Source organism: Melanotaenia boesemani, chromosome 5 (assembly GCF_017639745.1).
Source record: "Melanotaenia boesemani isolate fMelBoe1 chromosome 5, fMelBoe1.pri, whole genome shotgun sequence".
In the NCBI taxonomy this organism is placed as follows: Eukaryota; Metazoa; Chordata; class Actinopteri; order Atheriniformes; family Melanotaeniidae; genus Melanotaenia; species Melanotaenia boesemani.
Window position 1 is genome coordinate 10505718 of NC_055686.1, and position 23607 is coordinate 10529324.

At 40.4% G+C, this 23607-nt stretch overlaps 1 protein-coding gene across 1 annotated transcript in view; it reads left to right on the forward strand.

Moving 5' to 3' along the window:
- Window positions 1-23607, forward strand: part of LOC121639814 — an 882884-nt gene that overhangs the window by 585773 nt on the left and 273504 nt on the right. The window lies entirely within an intron of this gene.

Genomic DNA, 23607 nt, shown 5'->3' on the forward strand with positions numbered 1-23607 from the left:
AAAATCCCAGCGACCAACCTCAGGTCGCTACAAGCCAAACACTTAAAGCATCAAGCCCACCATTCATTCCTCAAGCTAAACAAGTTCCTGTCCTGTCACAGCAACAAGAAAATGATCTTGTGGGCATTCTAGCAGAGGCAGTAAGTGCCAATCGTCTTCCGACTCCAGAACCTGCATTGTTTACTGGTGACCCTCTAAAGTTCAAGGATTGGCAATTGTCATTTGAAACTCTGATTGAAAGAAAAAACATTCCAAAGAATGAGAGACTTTATTATCTCAGGAAGTATCTTGGTGGACCCGCGAAGAGAGCGGTTGAAGGATTTCTTCTTGTGGGTACAGATGAAGCTTATGACTCAGCTTGGAGAATGTTGGAAAAGCGTTTTGGAGATCTATTCACCATAGGAAAATGCTTTAGAGATAAGCTTCACAGTTGGCCTAAAATAAGCTCCAAGGATGGAAGTGAGCTGAGAGAATTTGCAGACTTCCTTAAAAACTGTGAAGCTGCAATGATGCACATAAAGGCATTAGAGGTGCTCAATGACTGTATGGAGATTCAGAAGCTTTTACTGAAACTTCCAGATTGGCTGACCACAAGATGGAACCGCACAGCTATGAAAATAAGAAGAGCTAGTGATGGCGAATATCCAACATTTCACATATTCGCTGATTTTGTATCTACTGAAGCTGACTTAGCATGTGATCCCATTGCCTCGATGCAAGCACTCAAAGGTTTGGAAATGAGTAAACCCAAATACTTACGCAGCCAAGTTATTCAAGCAAAAACACTAACAACCAATTCTAACCACATAACAGACTCAGGTCACACAAATGCTGTAACATGTCTTTTCTGCAAAAGGAATGGTCACACACTTGATAAATGCTTCAAGTTCACAGAAAAGTCAGTCCAAGACCGTATGAAGTTTGCACAAGCTGAAAGGTTGTGTTTTGGGTGTTTAAGGAAAGGTCATCATTCAAAAGGGTGTGTTAAAAGGAACACATGTGAAAAATGTCAAAAGAGACATCCAACATGTCTTCACGATGACAAGTTCGTAGAGCGTAAAAGAGTAACACCTGCAACAAGTGATAACTCTCAAGACAAGGATGAAGCAGACAATAAAGAAGGAGACAGCCTGGCAATTGCAATCTCTAACAGAGTAACTCAAGCGACCGCAAGCACATTGACATACTCTATACTACCTGTCTGGGTTTCATCAAAAAATAACCCAGACAGAGAAGTTTTAGTGTATGCGCTTCTTGACTCACAGAGCGATACCTCCTTCATCTTGGATGAAGTAGCCCAAGATCTTGACACTGGTAAAAGTAAAGTCAGTCTGCGACTGTCAACTATGTCTGCCAAGTCAACAGTTATACCATGTGACAAGCTGGTAAACCTTCAAGTGAGGGGATATAAACATGAGAAGAGAATTCTATTACCACCGGTCTATACAAGAGAGTTTATCCCTGTTGACAGATCACACATCCCGACATCGGAAACTGCCTTAGAGTGGCCTCATCTTGAAAGGCTGGCAGAAAGGTTACCTCCAATGCTTGAATGTAGAGTTGGTTTACTTATCGGCTATAACTGTCAACAAGCCCTCTTACCACGAGAAGTTCTTGCTGGGAAAGAGAACCAACCTTACGCACAACTGACTGATCTCGGATGGAGCATTGTTGGTTGCTCTGCTCAAGTTCAAGATCACAATGATGCTATCGGTACAAGTCACAGAATCATTGTTCGTGAAGTCACTCCTGTGTCACAACCAGCAGCTGAACTCAAGCAGCAAGTGCATTTTGTATGCAGAACTCAAGTGAAGGAAGTAAGTCCATCTGACGTGATAAGGATCTTGGAATCTGATTTTGCCGAGCAGGCGACAGATGATAATCCAGTCTCACAGGAAGACATTTTGTTCATGTCGAAGGTGACCAAAGGCATAAAGCAAAAGGAAAGTGGTCACTATGAAATCCCATTACCATTTAAAACGGAGAACCCGAATCTTCCGAACAACAAACAATATGCTGAACACAGATTGTCTTCATTGGAACGTCGGCTCAAAAGGGACGAGAAATACTACACAGATTATGTCAAGTTCATGAACGATATTATAGCTCACGGAGATGCAGAAAGGGTTCCAGAACAAGAGCTGGACAAAGAGGCAGTGTGGTATATCCCACATCATGGGGTTTACCACCCCCACAAACCTGAAAAAATCTGTGTGGTGTTTGATTGTTCTGCACGCTTTCAGGGAACATCTCTCAATGATAACCTTTTAACTGGACCAGATCTCACCAACACACTGGTCGGAGTGCTTTGCCGATTTAGGAAAGGTCCCATCGCCATCATGTGTGATGTGGAGCGGATGTTCCACCAATTCCATGTTGTTAAGGAACATCAAGACTTTCTGAGATTTCTTTGGTGGGACAAAGGCGACTTGAATTCTGAACCTGCAGTGTACAGGATGAAAGTGCATCTCTTCGGAGCAGCTTCATCTCCGGGATGCTGTAATTTTGGACTCAAACATATTGCATTGCAAGGCAGAAACACGTTCACCGAAGAGACTGTTAAGTTCATTCAAAGAGGCTTTTATGTGGACGATGGACTTGCTAGTGTAATATCAGAGGCTGAAGCCATACAGCTGGTCAACGAGGCAAGAGCACTTTGCAGAACAGGCAAACTACATTTGCATAAGTTTGTGTCAAATAGCAAAGAAGTGCTAGCAACAATTCCCCAAGAAGAAAAGGCTCAAACCAAAAACAGAACATGGCTCTTGGGGGACCCCACATTGAACGTGCACTTGGAGTACAATGGTGCATTGAAGCAGATGAATTCCATTTCAGAGTCCAAGTTAAAGACAACCCATTAACCAGGAGAGGGGTGCTCTCAACTGTCGCTTCAGTCTATGACCCGCTTGGGTTTGTAGCCCCATTCATATTGATAGGAAAGCAAATACTCCAAAGGTTGTGCAAGGATAAAGTTAACTGGGATGAAGATCTTCCAGACTACATTCTACCACGGTGGGAAGCATGGTTGAGAGATTTACCCAAGCTAGCAGCTCTGAAAATCCCACGAAGCTACACGCAAGACATCAACGTTGTGCAGTATGAACTGCATAACTTCTCGGATGCAAGCCTTGATGGTTATGGCACGTGTTCATACCTTAGAACAATAAGCAAGGAAGGACAGATAAGCTGTTCGCTTATCATGGGAAAAGCAAGAGTTACACCCATCAAACAAATAACCATCCCAAGGCTTGAGCTGGCATCTGCTGTAACTTCAGTGCGCAATGCAGACGTAATCAAACAAGAACTGGAACTTGAGAGCCTACTGGAATATTATTGGACGGATTCGCAAGTAGTATTGGCATATGTACACAATGATGCAAAAAGGTTTCACACATTTGTTGCCAATCGAATTCAACGAATAAGGCAAAGCACCAGTCCTGAAAAGTGGCGGTATGTCAACTCAGAAAAAAACCCTGCCGATCAGGCCTCAAGAGGTCTAACCGCCACTCAACTGAAAGAATCAAACTGGTTAAAGGGCCCAGATTTCCTTTGGAAGCAAGATCTTCCAGTAAAAGAGGAAATGGTGGGAGAAGTTGAAGAAACAGATCCTGAACTTCGTAAGGTTCATACGCACACAGCGCAGTCAGAGGAAGCAAACCCAGTGTTAGGGCGCCTAAAGAAGTTTTCTGATTGGTCGAGAGCTGTAAAGGCTATTGCCAGACTCAGACGATGCATCAAAGAGTACAAGGGTGTTCAACACAGAACCAATAAGCCAACAGATCTTGAAGAGAGGAAAGATGCAGAAGCTTTCATCATCAAGCTAGTGCAAGGAGAAGCTTTTACTGAGGAAATACAAAAAATCAGATCCCAGAAGGAACATTCTCTGCACGAGCGTAACAGACTAAAGCAGCTAAATGCTTTCTTGGACAAGTCAGATGTTCTCAGGGTGGGAGGAAGATTGTCACAGTCAGACTTACACCATCATGTCAAACACCCTGCAATTCTTCCCAGGGAGACCCATGTATCAACCCTACTTGTCAAACACCATCACGAACGTGTACACCATCAAGGCAGGGGTATGACTGTGAATGAATTGCGTGCGAACGGAATATGGGTTTTAGGATGTGGAAGTTTGGTCTCTTCACACATTCACCATTGTGTTAAGTGCAGAAGATACAGAAAGACCACAAATGTCCAACAAACGGCAGACTTGCCAGAAGTGAGAACCAAAATGGCTCCACCTTTTACCTACTGCGGTGTTGACTGTTTTGGTCCATTCGTGGTAAAGGAAGGAAGGAAAGAGGTCAAACGATATGGATTATTGTTTACATGCTTATGTTCACGAGCTGTGCATATTTAAACACTTGATGACTTATCGACAGATGCTTTCATAAATGCTCTTCGAGTTCTAATAGCCATAAGAGGTCCTGTCCGACAATTAAGATGCGACCAGGGGACGAACTTTATGGGCGCTAGAAGAGAGTTTTTGGAGTTGATGAGGGACATGGATCAAGAACCGCAAAGAGCTATTGGTTGTGAGTTTGTGATGAACGTTCCTTCAGCAAGCCACATGGGAGGCATCTGGGAACGCCAGATTCGGACAGTTCGGAGCATACTAACAGCAATGTTAGATAGGTCCTCTAACAGACTTGATACCACTAGTCTAAGAACACTTCTTTATGAGACAATGGCTATCATTAACAGCAGACCCTTAAATGTTGAGTATCTTAATGACCCCTTGGCTCCAGAGCCATTAACTCCTAATCATATATTAACAATGAAGTCCTCAGTCCTTTTTCCCCCACCAGGACAGTTTTGCAAAGAGGATTTGTACTTGAACAAAAGATGGAGAAGAGTACAGTTTCTAGCAAATGAGTTTTGGCGAAGATGGAGGCGGGAATACTTGTTAAACCTCCAACAAAGACAGAAGTGGCAGAAGGTCTCGCGAAACCTTCAAAAGGACAACATTGTGATCCTACAGGATGATCATGCACCAAGATGCGAATGGAAACTAGCTCGAGTAGTAGAGGCTCTGGAGAGTTCGGATGGCAAGGTGCGAAAGGTGAAACTAAAGACCAGTGAAACTACATCTGAAAAGGGAAAACCACAGACGAGGATGATATATCGAGAAAGACCTATTCACAAAGTGGTGACTTTGCTGGAGTCTGATACACAGTAAAACCGACTAATCTTGACACTCATTTGAAAATCACATTGAGAAGTTAGTGATTTGGTGGGAGTGTAAGTGTCGCTGCAGTGTTTTTGTATGTTTGTTTTTGGCAGCTGACATATATTGTTTTGTTTGCATGGTTGTGGTTTGTGACATGCGGGCTGTGCAGGTTGCGTTTGTCAGCTGCAAAGGGACAATTTTGTTATATATATTACTTTTCCCGCGAGATTTGTATACACAACCATAAGTGACTGTGAGGCTTGCACAGGCAGAGAATGCATTAAGGCCTTGAACTGAGAGATTCGCAGCAACTCGGTTGGTTTGCTAACTGTGAAAGGTATTTGGCAGTTATTGTTTTAAGGTTTCTGTAAATCCGAAATATATGGTGTTCTAATTATTGCACATGTTAATATAGAATGCACAAGACTAAGAATACTCTCCCAAGACCTCCGAAGTGGCAGGCGGCCACGAGGTAACTTTATTTTGATGTAGCACATGGGTTAATTGTGAGTTGATAATGTGCCTAAAGCTGTTGTATTTTATTTTTGTAGTTTTCACGGCGTTCAATAAATCAAGGCAGAGCGCTCGTCTTGAAGAAGCCGTGCCTGTGTTGTCATTTCGGAGTAACACATATAGTACACTAACCTGCACTAAACAACGAGGGAAATCATAAATATGACAATGCAATTATATTCATAATGCATAAAAATAATCCTGCTATAGTAAACAAAGGAATCTAAATAATATTAATACTAAATCTGAACCAAAATTCACAATATAGAAAATGGCACTAACATTTCATAAATTCACATTAGGATCAGTATGTTGGCATTTCCACCTCTGGCAGGAAGGTTTTACTCACTCTCACTGCTTCAGCTGTAGGAATGAGAGAGAAACCATCTTATCAGATCCTGGGTCAGCGGTTAGACTGTAATCTGGAGAAAATATAGATTCATGTGTCAGTGAGTCACCGTTAGGATGCATCTGAAGGGATCATATAAAGAAAATATTATTTTCATCTCGTTTAACTAATTTCTCTTTCTTTTAAAAAAATTAGTCGATCAGTGTTGGATAACTGAGGAAAAGTTGTTGCCACCAGCTCGCTAAACATGTTCTCTGTTTTCAAAACAAGACAGGGTTAGTAGCTCATCATGTCATGTGATGTTGTCATGTCATCAGTAGCAAGCAGGTACTTTGTTGCAGTGAGCGTGTGTGTGTTTGTTCATGTAAATGTGTGTGTACATGTGTGTGTCTCTTGTTCCAGCTGTGAACTAGTCTTATATGCAGATCTACTCTAGAACTGAAGCTGTCTTTCGTGTATTTCTAGCGTCTTCTCTTCACAAAAAATAAGATCTGTTAAACTTCGGTGTATTAACAGAGTTTTGTATTAAATCCTGCAGGTTTTCAGTGTGGTTTATTATTTCCAGAGAAATTCCTAATTTAATACATGGGATTAAGTTTTACTTCATTGGAGAGATTTGATGAAGCTTGGAGGACACTTGTTGACGTTGCACCCTTTAAGTAGACAGGACCACGTCTTTACGTCGGCAACTTATTTCTCCCAGTCCCAGCGGTGCATATAGCCTTATTAATTTTCATTTTTATTGTCAGGAGACAACATATTATTAACTGAAAGCAGCGCACACACTCTATTGCCACTCAGACACATGCACGCACCGTCTCACTGCGTGCAGGCAGGTGCCGCACCGTGTTGCTTATAACGGTCTTGTGTGAAAGAATAAACCAGGTCTGCACCAGCCTCTTAACGACGCATTATTTGAGTCAGGTGTGCTGCAGTATGGACATACTGAAAACCTGCAGGACACTGGCTCAAGAGGTCCCCAGTTGGGGATGCCTGCTCTGTGGCAATTCAGACACACAGGCACGCACCGTCTCACTGCGTGCAGGCAGATGACCTACGTGTTTCTCCTAACTGTCCCACATTTCTGTACAACAATAAACCAGAGTAGAACAATTAATCATTGTCAAAAAGACCTGAAAAGTTTCTGCTTGATGAGTATATTTTCCATGAAATGTATTTTGCTCCAATAAAGGTCGTAACAACATCTGCATACAGTACAGGCTGTGTTCTTATAATAAACTTATCACGTTATAACGTGATACGTTTCACGTTATTACAATAAAGTATCACGTTTGTTTTGTTGATGGTGATTAAGGGTGATGAGCAGAAAGGACTGTATTGATGGACTGGTCCAGATATCAGTAATCACTACAGGTAGTCGGGTAAGGACTTGATTGATGTCGGAGAATGGATCTTAATGTTATTCATTGAACATGTATTGCCAATCATGTTATGTTCATTGGACGCATGAAGGCACACAAGGAAACTTATTAATAGCTTGAGGCAATATTATGGAACAAAAAAACTGTTCATAATACTGAACGAACAGCATCAGAGGAGCCCTTAGGTCTGCAGGCTGATTCACTGTGACGGGAATGCAGGCTTGTGATTGGATGATCAGTGAATCCATCCACTGTTCACGTGCACCCCCTGCAGGCCCCCTCATGAACCTATGCACAGGCATTGGATGAAACTGTGAACACAGAATCTTAAAGGGACCCGCGGTGAGAGTGCACGATAGGAATGCACAAGGTGAATAAAGCAGTGTTCATTTCTGAACAACGTTATAACGTGATACGTTTCACGTTATTACAATAAACTTATCACGTTATAACGTGATACGTTTCACGTTATTACAATAAAGTATCACGTTATAACATGATACGTTTCACGTTATTACAATAAAGTATCACGTTATAACATGATACGTTTCACGTTATTACAATAAAGTATCACGTTATAACGTGATACGTTTTACGTTTTTACAATAAACATATCACGTTATAACGTGATAAGGTCCGATTTTTTTTTAATTTGGGTGGCAGCTCCACGCTTCCGTAGAAAATAAATAAATAAATAAAGAATAATAATGATAATAAGAACAAGAACAAGAAGAACAAGAAAAGGAGGAAGCTTGATCTAAAAATACCATAAAGGTTTCTGACGCAAAAAACAGAGAAGCACTGAGCCTGTAGCCTAGCAGACAGACCGCAGGCAGAAAGAAAAAAAAAAACAAAACCTACTAAATAACCCGATGGTTTTGTTTTAAGTACATTATCCATGTTCAGTCATTTATTTAAATTCGTGGAGCTGATAAGTCTGCTTTACACAAGAGGCGTGTACGGAGAAGTGACTTTGAGAACAACAGTTTTTGAGAACATTTTCTTTTTCTTCTATTTCTCTTCCTTCATGAGAAAATATACAAGCTGTCAAATAATCTCATCAGTCTGAGGAAATTTTTTGCTCTGCTTCACAACGCTCAATATATGCACAAGGACACACTTTCTGAAGTTAAGTGACACTCTGCTTGCAATGAATTATTTTTAGCATTATCAAATCTCTGAGAGGAAACATTTGCAACTTTCCTCAGACACAGACACACACACTCTGTAGGATAAATATCAACCCGATTTTCCTTTTTCTCCTTTTCCTCCTCCCTCCGTCTCTGTCGGAGAAACAAAACCCTCTCCTGAAGCTCACATGCTGCAAACCTGACTCAACTCAGTTATTCCGCAATTACCACCAGAGAGTTCCTCTGCTTCGAATTTCAAAGAGACTGAAACCAGATGTTCGATGGCCGTGTAAACATCTGCTTTTGGATGGTGGAACACCTTCCTCCACAACGCTCCTAATCATGCGTTTTATTCAGAGGACAAGACCAACGCTCACAAGAAAACAAGACAAGAAAACTGTGACCTTTCCGGCCAAGTTTCCGTGGTGGCGTGGCCACTGGGCTGAGGTGAGTGGTGGGGGCCAGAGGTTGGAAAACCATCCAGGTCTGCTGACCAGGGAGAGAACATCCATGTGGTTAAAAACAGTCATTGGGCATAAAATCAAAAGGCGGTTTGCCATCTGACTGATCCCCGGCAGAGCTGACTCGGAGACGGAAGCAGATGGTTCTGATTTCATACCATAAATTGTTCATGATTTATGGTGTCAGATTTAAGCCATAAGTCTAGGGGGCGCAGTAACACACCCGCGATAAAATGACACTCTCTCACACGCGTAGATATTAACTTTGCGCGCACAATCTAACTGTCTCACACACGTAGATATGAAGTCTGCGCACAATCTAACTCTTCAGACGCTACACTACAGGCTGCGAGCGAGGGTGTCAGCTCTGCGCAAGCAGGACTCCACCTGCGCGCGCTCTCTCTCTCGCCGTTTATGCTCGCGAGGTGAAGCTCTGCAAGCGCGGAGAAAACACTTTTGACACTTGGGGGCGGATCAGGACACGTGGGGGGGGGGGGGTTGAGCCTTGTCCTTCTTATGATTGGTCACTTTCAGCCCCGATCCCGCCCTCACGGACATCATTTTTTTTCCTGCAAGACAATTTCCGGTCATTCGTCGGCCACGTAGCCTACGTCATCGCGGTGCGCGAAGTACTGTCCCAATTCACAGAATTAGAAGGACCCTCCGAATCCACCCTTCGAATCCGCACTTCGTTTAGCCTCAAACGAAGGATGCTGGTGATGCATCCTTCGCGGCCTCTTTTCTCCCACAATTCGTTGCGCACAGGACGGTGGCGAATCAGCAACCTCAGAAGAGTCGTATTAAGTTTAAATAAAGTTTTATTTTAAAAAAAAGTTCGTTTTTTTTTAACTACACTTTAGTATAAACGTTACAAAACCAAGTACATTTAAAGCATGTTTGTTAAATGGTGACATTAAAATTCGGTAATATTTGATATTCAGTTACTTTTAAGGGGTTAATGAAGTGTGTACCGGCTGGAAAACAACAGAGCCTCAAACCGTTTTTTTTTTTTTTTTTTTAAACTGTCGGTGTTGCCGCTCCGTGTTCAGCGTCTACTGACGTTTCCTACGAGTAATTTCTGAGGTTTAAGTGATTAAACGTCCTTTGTTGTTGCTATGGGAAATTCTTGTAGACTAGGTAGGCTGTCCCATTTCACGAACGTTAAGCAGACTTCGAAGTGTGTAGACCCTGAATTGGGACCCACCTGTAGCCTCCTCTCTGAAGGTACACTCGCCTACATGAGCCAAGATTTAGCTACTCTTCATAATCGTCTTTAATATTTGACGTATTTGACAGTGTTTCATTATGGCTGCACAAAGGAGAGTCATGGAGAGGGCGTCATGAGATCACATATACACTTAACGCATGGTGCAGCAAGGACAGCACAAGCGGAGCCCCAAAGCATGCTGGGAAATATTTCAGTACACCCATCCCCAGGTCCAATCGATCAGCTTTCTCTGGGCGGGCCAAGCCCAGGGCCAATCAGAAAACAGCACCACTCAGGCGGACCTTTTAGCGTACCTTTTAGGTATGAAATTTAGTTTTTGAAGAAATTGTTTTTATTCTTCTCGGAGTCATTGAAGTCAGAATGCTCAAACCATACACATTAAATACAGTAAATGTATTAATGATTTATTGATAAAGATTATATCACTATAATCTTCATCAAGAAATCATTACATTTACTACAGTTACAGTGGTGTAATGGCAATGTAATGTTGAAAATGCCCGAAAAAGATAGTAGAAGCCAGAGTTTGTACTAATGGTTAAACTAAGAAGGGGGTGTCTTACTTTCTATTTTTTTCTCATAATTATTAGGGTCCGAGCCATACGAAGTATGGCAAGGCCCTATTGTTTTCCAAATGTTTATTCTTCTCCTTCTCCTTCTAAGCATTTTGAGCCTAAATATCACCCCCTAAACACCCATGAGAAGTTGTGAAACTTGGCACACACATCAAGCCCGGTGAAAAATTTGATATTCTAAAGTCCGCATTAACTTCAATGCAAAATTGGCTCAACAGCGCCACCTAGAGACACCAAAAATCCCCAAATGAATGGGGTCCCAAAAGTCTACTTCGACGTAGGAAGATGAAACTCGGCACACACGTGTAACCAAGGCCGGCTTTACGCAGGGGCAAGAGGGGGCAGTGCCCCCTCAAACAAACATTCTGCCCCCTCAATCAAATGCGCCGAAATGGGCAAATCTCTCCAAACGCTCTCTCCCCTCTGTACTGAACTCTGTGTGTCGGAGCTTCACAGGATCCATTGTACTGTCTTCAACAAGTCCTTCCCACCACCACAGAAAACAACCAATCAGTGTTTAGTATGCAAATGAGTTGACATACAGCCTGATCTTGCGGTGTCATATTTCTCCCCCTCGTAGAGAGAGCGGCTGCTGAGCTCCAGCGGTAAAACTTATAGAGTAAAGCTCTGTTAAATGTGTTGTAGCGATACTGAATAAATACTTATAATAACAGACATATTTATTGCATCTATTCTGTCAACTGGGGTTTGTTTCTGTTCTATTTAAACGTGTCTACGCCTGTTAGTAGGAGCAGTGATCAATCACGCACGGGCCATAGATGTGACTGCCTCCTCGGTACTAGACTGAGGGAAAACGAGCTGCGCATATGAGACCCCTCAAGCTCCGCCCAGCCTTTAGTTCAGCATGCTAGTTTGAAGAAAAAAATAACAGAAAGTTTCACTCTACATTCCCGCTGCTTTCAGCAGTTCAGCTCAGAGCTTCATGTATGCCTTGTTGGTTCTTAAAATTTTGATGAAGGATCATTTAGTTTTTACTCATTTTCATTTATTATTATCATTATTTCCCCCTGAAGGTTCACTGCCTTATTTTGGTAGGGGGTTTAATTTTTTGCTCTGTTATTGTTGTGCTTGATAGTTATGATTCTTTTATCATTATGGTCTATATACAGACAGAAACAAACACACAGATAGTTGAGTTTATTGTTATTAGTTTCAAATTTATTCAAAATGCTTAGACATCTAATGGCTGTCCAATAGGGCAATTGTTATTTTGTTGGTTGTTAAAGCTTTGATAATGGATCATTCTTTTCTTTTTTCTTACTTCATTTTGTTATTGATATTTTCTGTTCCCCCCCTGAGGGATTGCCACCTTATTGTGGTCAGGGGGTTTGCGTGCCTCAGTGACTCTAAGAGCTATACCAGCAGGAGCTTTGGTTTCAGGTGGGACACCCAAGCTGGACAGGTCTTAGAGTAGAGGCCTGACAAAGTGCAATCCATTTCTTTGAAGTTGGACTCCACTAACAGCACAGTTCCGTTAAAGAAACACTTAAAAAACAACAACAAGAAAATGCTGAAGTATGTACTCATAATGCCCCCTTCAAATTTATGCCTGCCCCCTCATGTATGCATTCCTAGAACCGGCCCTGCGTGTAACACCCCGAGTCGAGCAAAAAAGTCAAACACCTGTTGCCATGGCAACGGGGTGCCCGCCATCTTGGCGTGTAAGGCCATTTCTTTGCCATTTTTTGCACTTTACACACATCGTATTTGAACGAACTAGTCTGAGGAGATTCGTGCGACTGACTGCAAACTTAGTGGGAAGCTTCCTGACAAGTTGGGGACCAAAAGCTCCTCAAATCTTTCTAATAGGAGAAAGCGTGTAACCGTGGCAACCGACGGAAAAATGCCTTCTCGCCATGAAACACGGTTTGCTTATATCTCCATAGGAATATGTGGGATCTGCACCTAACTTGACAGGATTCATACAGGTTGGGTCCTTAACACATAACAGCACCTGTTGTCATGGCAACATCGGGTGGCGGGGTCCAAGCAGCTCGGACCCGATGGATGCCGCTTGCGGCTTTAATTACACTTGTGTTGCAAATGTGATATGTTGAAAAATCCTAGTTTCGTGACGGTAACAATTCACTTGTAACTTGTTTTTATAAAATAATGAAAAAAGGAATCATATTTTGCGTCAGCCTCTTTTTTGCTCTGGGCTGAATGTTCCCCTCTGAAAAACCCACTGGCCCCAGCCTGGCCCCCCCTGTAAAGGTGGTCTAGAACCGCCACTGCGGAAAGGTCACAGTTTTCTTGTCTTGTTTTCTTGTGAGCGTTGGTCTTGTCCTCTGAATAAAACGCATGATTAGGAGCGTTGTGGAGGAAGGTGTTCCACCATCCAAAAGCAGATGTTTACACGGCCATCGAACATCTGGTTTCAGTCTCTTTGAAATTCGACGCAGAGGAACTCTCTGGTGGTAATTGCGGAATAACTGAGTTGAGTCAGGTTTGCAGCCTGTGAGCTTCAGGAGAGGGTTTTGTTTCTCCGACAGAGACGGAGGGAGGAGGAAAAGGAGAAAAAGGAAAATCGGGTTGATATTTATCCTACAGAGTGTGTGTGTCTGTGTCTGAGGAAAGTTGCAAATGTTTCCTCTCAGAGATTTGATAATGCTAAAAATAATTCATTGCAAGCAGAGTGTCACTTAACTTCAGAAAGTGTGTCCTTGTGCATATATTGAGCGTTGTGAAGCAGAGCAAAAAATTTCCTCAGACTGATGAGATTATTTGACAGCTTGTATATTTTCTCATGAAGGAAGAGAAATAGAAGAAAAAGAAAATGTTCTCAAAAACTGTTGTTCTCAAAGTCACTTCTCTGTACACGCCTCTTGTGTAAAGCAGACTTATCAGCTCCACGAATTTAAATAAATGACTGAACATGGATAATGTACTTAAAACAAAACCATCGGGTTATTTAGTAGGTTTTGTTTTTTTTTTCTTTCTGCCTGCGGTCTGTCTGCTAGGCTACAGGCTCAGTGCTTCTCTGTTTTTTGCGTCAGAAACCTTTATGGTATTTTTAGATCAAGCTTCCTCCTTTTCTTGTTCTTCTTGTTCTTGTTCTTGTTCTTATTATCATTATTATTTTTTATTTATTTATTTATTGTTCATGGAAGCGTGGAGCTGCCACCCAAATTAAAAAAAAAATCGGACCTTATCACGTTATAACGTGATATGTTTATTGTAAAAACGTAAAACGTATCACGTTATAACGTGATATGTTTATTGTAATAACGTGAAACGTATCATGTTATAACGTGATACTTTATTGTAATAACGTGAAACGTATCACGTTATAACGTGATACTTTATTGTAATAACGTGAAACGTATCACGTTATAACGTGATAAGTTTATTATAAGAACATAGCCTGTACTGTATGCAGATGTTGTTACGACCTATATTGGAGCAAAATACATTTTATGGAAAATATACTCATCAAGCAGAAACATTTCAGTTCTTTTTGACAATGATTAATTGTTCTACTCTGGTTTATTGTTGTACAGAAATGTGGGACAGTTAGGAGAAACACTTAGGTCACCTGCCTGCACGCAGTGAGACGGTGCGTGCCTGTGTGTCTGAATTGCCACAGAGCAGGCATCCCCAACTTGGGACCTCTTGAGCCAGTGTCCTGCAGGTTTTCAGTATGTCCATACTGCAGCACACCTGACTCAAATAATGCGTCGTTAAGAGGCTGGTGCAGACCTGGTTTATTCTTTCACACAAGACCGTTATAAGCAACACGGTGCGGCACCTGCCTGCACGCAGTGAGACGGTGCGTGCATGTGTCTGAGTGGCAATAGAGTGTGTGCGCTGCTTTCAGTTAATAATATGTTGTCTCCTGACAATAAAAATGAAAATTATAAAGGCTATATGCACCGCTGGGACTGGGAGAAATAAGTTGCCGACACAAAGACGTGGTCCTGTCTACTTTAAGGGTGCAACGTCAACAAGTGTCCTCCAAGCTTCATCAAATCTCTCCAATGAAGTAAAACTTAATCCCATGTATTAAATTAGGAATTTCTCTGGAAATAATAAACCACACTGAAAACCTGCAGGACACTGGCTCAAGAGGTCCCAGGTTGGGGATGCCTGCTCTGTGGCAATTCAGACACACACGCACGCACCGTCTCACTGTGCGCAGGCAGGTGACCTACGTGTTTCTCATAACTGTCCCACATTTCTGTACAACAATAAACCAGAGTAGAACAATTAATCATTGTCAAAAAGACCTGAAAAGTTTCTGCTTGATGAGTATATTTTCCATGAAATGTATTTTGCTCCAATAAAGGTCGTAACAACATCTGCATACAGTACAGGCTATGTTCTTATAATAAACTTATCACGTTATAACGTGATACGTTTCACGTTATTACAATAAAGTATCACGTTATAACGTGATACGTTTCACGTTATTACAATAAAGTAGCCCTAACACGTTATAACGTGATAAGGTCCGATTTTTTTTTATTTGGGTGGCAGCTCCACGCTTCCGTAATTTTTTAAGCCGTCTTTTACCCTTTTTTTTTTTGTTTTGTTTTGTTTTTCTTTTTTGTTCTTTGGACTCAGAGTTCCTTCAGCATGAACACGGTCGTTTGCCGCTACGTTCCCCCCCCCCCCCCCCCCCATTGATGTATTTTACTCAGACTGTAGGAAGGACTCCGCGACATGTTTATGCTTATATTAGCTGTTGCTAATTTTGTAACAGAACCATGTGTATAGCTCTAGAGAGTAAGTGCAGTTAGGGACAGAAGGATTTCCAATTACCATAAAAACATCCTGTTAAAAAATACACAAAGAAATGCTTTGTAAGAAAAGGTCTGAAAAATGTAAATAATAAATTTCATTGGTGAACTCAATGAGAATTCCTGCTGTGTAGACTAGTGAATGATCCTATGTGTGTATAAGGGGCAGGGGTGTGTGTCGATTTTCTTCAGCCAACTTAATTTGCCTTATCCACCCTCAACCTTTTAGCTCAAATAAAAACTGAAATAAAACTGTCATATACCTGCCAGACACAATTGTCAGTAACCATGACTTTTACAAAAGATCTAAACTGTCATACAACCCTGACTTGTGAACATTTCTTGCATATCTCAGTTAAAATGCTGGTCCAGGTCAAGTACAAACATCAGCAGAAATATGTGAAGCTGGATTTTACTGAGGGGCGGTATGACTTCATTCAGTTTCATGAAAAAGGTATTTAAAAAAAAAAAAATCATTAAAAAATTTAATTTGATTAGCACAGCTTCTGTTTATTCAAATAAGGTGTGGTTAACTTCTGTGTACCATATAATGTGAATATTTTTAATCCATACAGTGGCTATAACTTGTAAAGCAAATTTGATTTTTTTTTTATTCCAGTTATTGAGAGATTTTGCCTGCCACCAGAAGCAAATGTTACATACAAAGATGCAACAGGTACAGAAGTAGATGAGGAAATATTCAGCAACCTTGTTGGACAAGGCAATGTGGTGTTGACTGCTTTCCTGAACGATGGCAAGTCTTATTGTTTTTAAAAAGACATAGTTTGAGACATTGACTTTTTCTTCATAGAGCTTTTGCTAAGATATAGTCCTACTGGCTAATAATCTACTACAAAAACAGTCATTATTGGCTGCCATGGTCAAAGATGCATATGTGTAAGATAATAAGATTTAGTACTTCTTTTCACATCATGGGATAATGAGCATAAGAAGTTTTTTGGAGGTACCTCCTGAATTAGCTGTGATTTACTGTAAATAATTATAAAACTGCATTACAAATGAAGTTTAAAGCATCTGTTTGTTAGCATTGTGCCTTTTCTTCTATTTCAATATTTTCCTTTAGAGTTTTCTGAGACCTCGTTCTCTGCATCTGAGACATCTGACTCGAGCTTCAGTTCTGGTGCATCAACAATAATCCTTGATGATCTCCCTAATAAAAAACAAAGAACTCAAGATACAGCTAATGCTGTGGCTGCCAAACAGGTTGGCACAAAACTTAATATTGTTTATCACCCACACACACACCCCAAACAAAATGTAAAGAACTAAAAATTTTGGATATTCTTCCCCCCTTTTATGTGTGACTGTTTATATTAGTTGGTGGAAAATGTCCTTATAACCAAGTCCGGTGGTGAAGAAGTTCTCCGGGAGTACGAAGAAACAGAAACTCTGACTGATGCCACATGAAGACAAATGGTTAACATATTGGTGGCTCACATGACTGATGCACATGGGTAAGAGTGATGCATGCTAATTTCATTTATCACAGATAATTGCAAGTACAGAGGTGTTTTTCATAACAAATTGATATCTCCTCTTAGACATCACCCTTCTAAAACTATCAGGGAGCAATACGCTCTTGGAATAGTGATGCTGTTTTCCTCGCTCAAGGATCCATATTCCCAAAAAGGCTATGTAATTATCTCTCTTACTTTTTGCATCAGTGAGTCATGTTATATGGGCATGCTATAACTCATGAGATGCTTGGATGACTTCATATAAGATTCTGTGGAAATATAACGTCAAAAATCTTATTGCTTAAAGTATTAAACAGCTTTATGCAATTTGTTATGAATTCTTCCAATTATAAATGTTCATGTATTCATACCTTTAATTTGAAGTAGGTATTTTATTTTGAAGACGGCTTATGCACTTCCTCTTCCTTTTCTTCACGTTCTACCTTCGACATGTTTCCAGCGGTACAGCGGTCACTGACGATGTAAGTTGTGTTTATTCTGAGACAAGATTAATTTTTAAATGTAACTTACTCTTTCTGCTAGTGTTGTCCCGCTCCTGTGTATGTTTGCACTCTTTAAAATGCCCATTTCTGCCCGTTAGCATGATCGCGATTTAGCATCGTTTAGCGAACCGTATGACTGTTAACTTCAGATTACTTTAAGCTAACATGTGCATGCTATATGTTTAAGTGTTATAGCAGCAGTATTTTATTTACCGTGAAGTGTTTCTTTAGGACACTGTATTTAATTTACAAGACTTACACACACACTTTACTGATAGCTTAAGTGCTTTCAGACCGAAGCCCTGCAGTGGTCAATTAGGCAAAAAATCAGCATCAGAGGTCAGATTCCTCAACACTATTGTAACCAGATAATGTTATTTCGGATGTCATGTTCTAATGTCGTTGCAAATCAGTGTAATTTGACAACTTTTTCTTCATTTAAAAGAAAAAATGTGACCACACTTTGGTTTTGTGATCTAAAAGTGGAATGATAATATCATGTAAAGATGTTTATAAGTGATTTTTTTATACATTGTTTTTGTACTTTTTAACTTGATATTTACACAGCCAATTAAATTATCTAATAGTATATCCAATTATGTGATATTTCTGTGTGTTTTTACAAGTAAATACAAAGAACTTTGTGAATTTGTGGACAATATTAAACTTTCTTTTACTACCATGTTTTCTTATTTTGAACAGTATGGTCGGGGAAGATTTGGACGAATCTGGAGGAGGCGAACATGGGTCTTTGGAATGCTAGGCATTAAAGGCATGAGAAGGCGGCCCATTCTGAGGCTAGTCAGAAAACAGTCCTGGTGGCACTTGATCCCAGTCATAAGGTGTTATGATTGCCAAGGGACCACTATCATCTCAGATCAATGGAGGGTTTAGATGACGGCACTGGCTAATAGTGGATATGTTCACTATTCAGTAAACCACAGCCGGTCATTTGTAAACGCAGAAACAGGTGCCCATACAAAGAACATTGACTGTGAGTGGTCTACCTACAAATCACAGGTCTGGAGACTGCCTGGCAATCGAACAGAGAACACCTTGAAGAAACAGCTTGCCTCAATAGAGTGGACACATTGGGTGGCCAAATCTCACAAGAATGGTGCACTTGGACATATGCTTCACGAGATATGCAAACAGTACAAAGTTTAAAATATATGGAAACGATAGTTTCCATTTATTGGGGGAAATGCTTGCATGTGTGTGTGCGTCTAACTTTAAGGTACATTTTGTGTAATAAATACTGTCTCTTCTGCAGTTGTTATCAATTTTGAATGGTTTGCACATGTTAGATAGCTATATGCATAAAGCCTAAAGAGATCAAACTGTTATTTTCAATATAGAAAGAATGCCACAAAACTAGTAGGTACTGGTCAGGTAATGATTAGTTAATGCTTCGTTCCTCAGTAAGTACTTGGTATGATGTTTGACTTTACAATAATGTCCACAAAAGTAGTAGGTACTGGTCAGGTACTGAGTAGTTAATGCTTCGTTCCTCAGTAAGTACTTGGTATGATGTTTGACTTTACAATAATGTACACAAAAGTAGTAGGTACTGGTCAGGTACTGAGTAGTTTATGCTTCGTTCCTCAGTAAGTACTTGGTATTATGTTTGACTTTTTTATGAAGGTAAACAGTATAACAGATAATGACCAGTCAATGATTAAGTAATGACTTATTACTTAGTAAGTGATGAACAAGTAAAGGTAAGATGACACAGCAGTACAAGAATAAATAAATAAAACTGCTTTTCATCCTTACAAAGGCTTCCAAAACCACCAGGAAACAGGTTTTTGACTAAATGAGCTGTTCACTCAACGAGTCAGAGTAATCCAGTACTCACATGAAGAATTTCTCTTTTGTTCCTTAATAAGCCTGGTTTTTGTGGGTACCAGTAAGTACTGGTTAACTGCCCATTACTTCCCATTACGCCTGTAAGGCGTTCACTAGTAACGAAGCAAATAATTAACCAGTAGTTCCCTAATAAGTCTGGTTTTTGTGGGTACCAGTAAGTACTGGTTAACTACTTATTACTTCCTGATTCGCCTGTAAGGTGTTCGCTAGTAACAAAGCAAATAATTAACCAGTAGTTCCCTAATAAGTCTGGTTTTTGTGGGTACCAGTAAGTACTGGTTAACTACTTATTACTTCCTGATTCGCCTGTAAGGTGTTCGCTAGTAACAAAGCAAATAATTAACCAGTAGTTCCCTAATAAGTCTGGTTTTTGTGGCTACCAGTAAGTACTGGTTAACTACTTATTACCTACTGATTCGCCTGTAAGGCGTTCGCTAGTAATGAAGCAAATAATTAACCAGTAGTTCCCTAATAAGCCTGGTCTTTGTGGTCACCAGTAAGTACTGGTTAACTACCCATTACTTACTGATTCGCCCCCAAGGTGTTCCCTAGTAACAAAACAAATTTTGCGTCCAGTATTGTAAAGTGTTACCCAAAATTCAGTTGAATTCTTACCGTATTTGTTACTCATGAAGCTCATAAAATAAAATTACTGATAAAATCAAATAATTCTCCTGTAACAGAGGGGAGCTGTTGCTTAGAGTCTACGTTGCCCATTTTTACCACAAAATGGGGGGGTCCCCTTACAGTCGTGAACGTCCTCATGGACTCCGAGTAATAAGTTTACCCGGCCACTCTTACCCAGTGGCCTACCACCGGGGGACCTCTGCAGACACAGAGGGATTACCAGCTGCAGGCCTGTCTCCCGCAGCTAACACCGCGTAAGCTCATGCGGTCCAGATTCACACAAGCCCAAACAGACCCCCCTGTCTCCCAAACCAGCTGCACAACTTAATTAAACAAAGTAGCCTTCTTTTAACTCACCAGACTTATCGTTCGGGTTAGGGTTTTTTTTGTGACTATATTTTGAGTTCCCTGATTTCGGCGGTGACTTCCAGAGAACCAAACGAGGGTCCCCCTTTCAAAAACAAAGCCTGAAAATCAGGTTCAGGTCGGTCAGACACCGTCGCTGGGTCCTCCTGGTCACTCGTGAAATCCTGCCCAACAACGCCAATTGTTGTAAAAAAATTACCAAGAGTGCAGAATGAGTAAAAGTATAAAAAAGTTTATTACAGGCAGGGTGCGAACCACAGGGGAGCTGGGGGAGCTATAGCTCCCCTTAATGAAACATGAGCTCCCCTAGAAACAGGATTTATGAAATGTTGGGGGAGCTATATAATACTGACAATAAAATGTATGCTGATTGCTCACAGATTCACTGTAGCCTAAAGTATGACTATGGATGCTATAATTATTGTGACCACTGAAGCGTGGTGGCGCTCCAAGTTAAACTTCCTGTAGATCTACGTTAAATACAAAATAAAAGAAGTAAATGTGTAAAAGGTAAGGTAAGACCTGCTTTAACTATTTACAATATGGGAAACTATCATTGCTCATTATATTGTGTATGGCAAGCATCACTGTGTACGTGTGTGATATGTAAGTTGATCTTCTCAAAAAGAGTGGTAAAAATTTTTTTTGCAAGGGACATTTGCACCTGTTATGTATTATTGTTGCATAAGAGTTGTTAACCATTATGTATTGGTACGCCTATGTTCTGTGGGGCAAGCTGTAATATCAGCTGGCATCATGTTCTTACTTGCCGAAAAAAGATAGGAAATGCAAAAAAGCGGCTCCCCCTAAGCCCACGGTATGGTTCGCACTCTGATTACAGGAGAATTATTGAAAACAGAATTACTTGCAAGTAATTGAGAGTGGTCGTCCCGACTCGTGTGAAGTCGAGAGAGACTCTGGGGAGGCAAGAGGAAAAACAATAGTTCTACATTTCTGTAGAAAGAATCCTCCTTCCTAAAGACCTTGGGTGGACACACAACTCCAAGAGCTGGCGTCAAAACAACCTCACATAGTTGTGTCTCCACCAGAACCAGTCTGACTAAGTGTCTGGGGCAGGACCAGAAAAAGGTCATCTTACCCTCGTAGTGAACTTTTAACGGAGCATGTATATGAAGAGAATAAACCTTAAAGAGAATAAAAGCATGATGAATAAAAATGTACAATGTAAAAAGTGTAAATGAATATAGTAAAGGAAGTAATTATAGGTGTGATTATAATATTATATATAGAGCATAATTAGTAAAATTTCTTCCACACTCTTTCAAACTTCAGTAAAAAGTCAACACTGTACAACTGTAGATATAAAACATGTATTGTACACTTTATTTCTGATCTAAATAAAACACTTTAACCACTGACAAGGTTTTCTTTTCATTCTTGGAACAATAATCAGCACCTTATTAATTACAACCAACATATACAACATCTCATGTTGAAAATGAGATGTTTTACTATTTCATGGAAAATATGAGCTCCATTTGAAAGTTCGCAGCAACACATTAAAGTTGGAACAGAAACAACAAAAGGCTGAACAAATAAAAGCCACAGCTCATGTTCAAAGGTGTCTTTAACAAGTATTGTTAACTGGTAACAGTTAATATTTATTTAACCATTAATTCATTCATATTTTGACTGTACAAAAGCTAAAGCAGCAGCTTCATGGTTCAGCCAGTCAGAAAGAAAAACACCTCTGTATGGTGAAACTTTTCAGTGTGTTCATCATGTGGGTTCATATAATGATAAAATGAAGCAGCAGGAGACATTAAAGCTCAAACAAGAAGTTTTTATTCTACATGAAATGCTTCAAACCAGAAACCTTCTTTCTGTGGGACCACAGGATAAAAAGTCTGAATAAAAAACACTTCAGTTAAGGTTGTCGTGGTGACCAGTGATGTTAGAAATGTGTTTATGAAAGTCTGAACCTCCATCTAAAGAGATAAATCTGGGAAAGTGTGAAGCTTCATTGTGAGTTTTAATCACATCTTCTCTACCGCACCAGTTTTCCTTTGACACTGAGAAAATATGAGTTATAAAATATACAAGAACCCACCCCAACATCCATCCTTACCAAGCCTGCTTACCTTTTAGGTAATTATTCTCCAAACAAACCAACCAAACTGAACGCTGGAGGAAGGTTTGTCTGTTTTCTCTGTAATGACAAGAATTCACGGTTAACAATCGAGATCAGCTGATTTATTTACAGACGTGTTTACAGGTGAGGAAAGTCCATCCATCCATCCATCCAGCTGGAGTCTATTTCAGCAGTTAGCAGGTGAGAAGCAGGAAACACCCTGGACAGGTCGCCAGTCCATCACAGGACCAACACAGAGAGACAAACACACTCACACACACTCCTCCAGAGGATTTACAGGGACCAGTTAACCCTTACATGCACGTCTTTGGATGGTGGGAGGAAGCCGGAGTGAAGCCACGCATACACAGAGAGAATATGTAATCTGATCTATCATTGATTTTCAGCTTGTCTAATCTTTTCATTTAAGAATGACTCCATAAGAGGAAAATAAAGGAATAAATTCACAACATTTACTAAACAATACAACTGACAACAAACAGTGAACAGCAGGTAATAAATCCACATGTGTAATGGTGGGTTTATCGGTTGTAACAAACTATTAAATCTGAAAGAATAACTTAAAAATAAGTAAATAAATCATTTGACAGAACAATTTAATGTTGAGGTGAACCTGATTTCTTTGCTGGTATTTCAACAGTTTGCTTTCTTTCAGTTGCTGAGCGCAGCGTTATCACAGGTAAAAAGCTGAAATATTTCAATTAAAAAGATGAATAACCTCTAGGAAATTTATATTTAAGCATGTAATTATTCTGCTTTGCAAAGATTAAATAAAAACAGGGGTTGTAGAAGAGAAAAACAAATCATTCTGCAGGTTCATGACTAAGTTTTTACTTCATTTCTATTAAATGTACCAAAACTAATGATTGACAGCAGATTAAATCCATGCAGAGTTAAATAGTTAAACCTTGATGCTGAACATGTTTGTCTTGTGTGATTTCATGTTTTTCCTTCAGTGTTATTAAAGCTCCTCTCTGCTGTTTCCTCTCAGCTACAATCTGATCCACAGTGTGGATTTCCTGAACCTGAGCTCACACAGAAGGAGGACCTGAGAGGTGGAGAGATAACATCATAAACACTGTG